Source organism: Miscanthus floridulus, chromosome 3 (assembly GCF_019320115.1).
Source record: "Miscanthus floridulus cultivar M001 chromosome 3, ASM1932011v1, whole genome shotgun sequence".
NCBI lineage: Eukaryota > Viridiplantae > Streptophyta > Magnoliopsida > Poales > Poaceae > Miscanthus > Miscanthus floridulus.
The window spans coordinates 65,913,960-65,916,772 of record NC_089582.1 but is presented as its reverse complement, the minus strand read 5'-3'; the positions used below and the strand labels follow the sequence as shown (position 1 = coordinate 65,916,772).

Genomic DNA, 2,813 nt, shown 5'->3' with positions numbered 1-2,813 from the left:
TTGTGGGGTGAGAATCCCGAACGGCGGAGTAGGTTTTTTCCCTTTCGATTGGGCTGTTACTGGACTGGGCCAGGCATGGTTTAAGTCGAACGTCGCTTGAATATCTCCCTGGTTTGTTGGAGCCAACATTGTTCGGTTATACCCTCACAATGTTTGAATTGGATTCGTTCGGCTATCAGAAGAATGGAGACAATCGGCTACATTCTAATCGAGTAATTTAAGGGAAAGGGGCCGATTGCTTTCGAATGAATAAAAATAAATGAACATAAAGCTGGTTAATCAAGGGGAAGAAGATATCACACTTAAGTTTATTACAAATCCAATGTTTACTGGTTCAGAAGATGATTAATTGCCTCTATAGCCTCAATCCTGATTCGGCTAACATTATCTAGCACTTTTTGATCTTCATCTTCAGAACTCTGGATGCTGGATAGCTTGGTCTTGATCTGCTGATCTTCTTTGATGGTCGAAGCTATTTTTAGTGAAGCTGCTTCTATGTTCTTCGGCAAGTTAGTTATATGGGCCCTGTGAGACTGAATTTTGGCATTCAGTTCGGCTAGTTGAGCTTCTAGTCTGCTTTTTTCATCCTCCATGGCTTTCAGTTCAGGCTCCAAGGTTGCCAAGAAATTTCTCGTAGTCTGGATATGAGAGTGAAGATCTTTAATCTCCAGCTTTTTCAGAGATCTATCCTTCTACAGAGCGGTCCTCGAAGATATATTTTTGGTTGCCCTTCTCACCATAGCAAAATGGTCGTCAAGATGGGCTGCAGATTCTAGGGGAACCTTGAGAGCAGATGGGATATCTTGATCAATAAGTTCAAGGAGGTCTTTTATCTGGTCTGCATCCTAAACCAGACTGATGATATCCTTGTTTAGCAGAATGATCACCTCTTTTAGCCGGGACTGATTTTCCAGCGATAAGGATTGATGGGAAGTAATCTCTTCACCTTTCTCAATGATGTAATCCTCAATAGAGAAGGAGTAACTGGTGGTCGGTTTAGCGATGTTCTTCTAAAGAAAAGAAAAGAAAGAAGGTGTTAGCCGATTGGGTAATTTTGCTAAAATATAGTGTAAAACAAAGGATTACCTGCTGAGATGATTGATCATCAGGATGGGTTATACCCTGGCTTGCTGGGGAACTTGGCTGAAGATTCAGAGGGGACAGGTTTGGAGCTTGATCAGGAGAGGTTTCCCTTGCCAGTTCATCTAAGATTTCATCTATTTTCAGTGAAGTAAATGATAATGAGCATAAGAGAGTAGATGTTATTAAAAAGAAAGAAAAGGAGAATTGGTTGAATAATGTTACCTATAGTCTCATCAGGTTTATGAGCCTTTGAACCTTCAGCTTCATGAGTCTCTGAAATTTCGCTATCATGAATTTCTTCATCTTCAGTAGGAACTTCAGGGGTTAGTTCTGCAGACGCTGAGGTATTGCCCAGTGTGGGAATTTCGACTTGTGGCTGCAATGGAAGTAATGAATATAGAGGTAGTCAGGCTTACTGCTAAGTGAGATTGTTGACCTGATAAGAAAATAAAAGATTCATGCCTTAAGGGATAATCTGGCTTTCTTGGTCCTTGGTTTTTTGGGTAAGAGAAAACTTTCAGGTGTTTTCCTTTTGCTTTTTCCTCTTGAAGATGCAGCAGCTGAAGTAGCAGGAGTTCTCATGAGTGCCTTTAGAGGTGCTAAATCCAAAGTTGCAGAAGTTTTCATGAATTCCTTTAAGTTTGGAGCATCAAACCCCAGGGCAGGCTTGGGACCAGCCGAATAGTACTGGATTGCTTTGGTTGGGGGAGTAAACTCAAGATCCTGTGCATGACCAGATGTTAAAATGAGAAGTGAATTCAAGGACAAGAAATGATGGGCATAATGAAATTACCTCACTGTCAGAAGCAAAATCGGGTTGCAAGTTTTTGCATAAAGAATGAACTGATATATTGAAGATATGAGCATGCCATTCTTGCCACCAAGAAACAAAGAAGGGATGAGCAACATCTATTAGCCCAAATGGAGATAGTTCGTATATTGGCAATTCCCATCCTAATTCAAAGACCTTCTTGGCTTCCATTCCTTCTGTTATTACTTCCCTTGACTTTATGATTGTTGAGAAGAGGAATTTTGGAGGCAGTTGGCCACATCCTAATTGTCTGGCCACCATGTTTGGATAATAGAATTCATAGGTGGATTGTACTAATCTCCCATGATGAAATTCGGCTGGCAAAGTGCAAGGTTTGATAAAGGAGTTGAAAATCTCTGTGGATTCTTGGCCTGAACAACCAATTTCATAGCTAAACTTGCAGGGCAAAGTCAGATCTTCATTTTCTCTGTAAGGAAACCAGAGCACATTGCCAAATCCTTTGAAAAATAGCTTGAAGAAATGACCAATGTCTATATCAATGCTTATAGATGCTGCTGCTTCCCCGTAAGTCTGACAAGCCTTAACCTTTGCTGTGCTGCCTTCAGCATAGTTAACTGAGGGGAAACTTAGGTTGAAGAGGCTCACAGGGGTTATCTGATGCATATATAGTTGGAGCCATATTTGAATTAGCCACCAGGGACCATTCACACAAGAAATTTCTCCACCTTGGCGCATCTGAAGGGTGATCTGATGCATCATATGATAAGCAGACCCTAAGAGATATTTGCCTAGTGGGATCTAAGTGCCTGCAGCTAAGTCTTCAGCCATTACTATGTGATTCAGGGTTGGTTCATTGGATTTTCCACAGAAAATGAATCTGCATAGCCACATATTCATGAAGGCTTTCAACTCTTTGTCAGAGACGGCGCCAGATGCATTCATGTAGTTCTGAATATGT

At 41.1% G+C, this 2,813-nt stretch overlaps 1 long non-coding RNA gene across 1 annotated transcript; it reads right to left on the bottom strand.

Moving 5' to 3' along the window:
* Positions 1–881: 881 nt before the first annotated feature.
* On the bottom strand, positions 882–1,804 carry LOC136545898 (uncharacterized). Its single transcript, XR_010781182.1, has 3 exons — positions 1,306–1,804; positions 1,087–1,217; positions 882–1,010 (listed from the first exon to the last, which is right to left on the bottom strand). It is a non-coding gene; the product is annotated as an uncharacterized lncRNA (long non-coding RNA).
* Between the last annotated feature and the right edge of the window lie 1,009 nt (positions 1,805–2,813).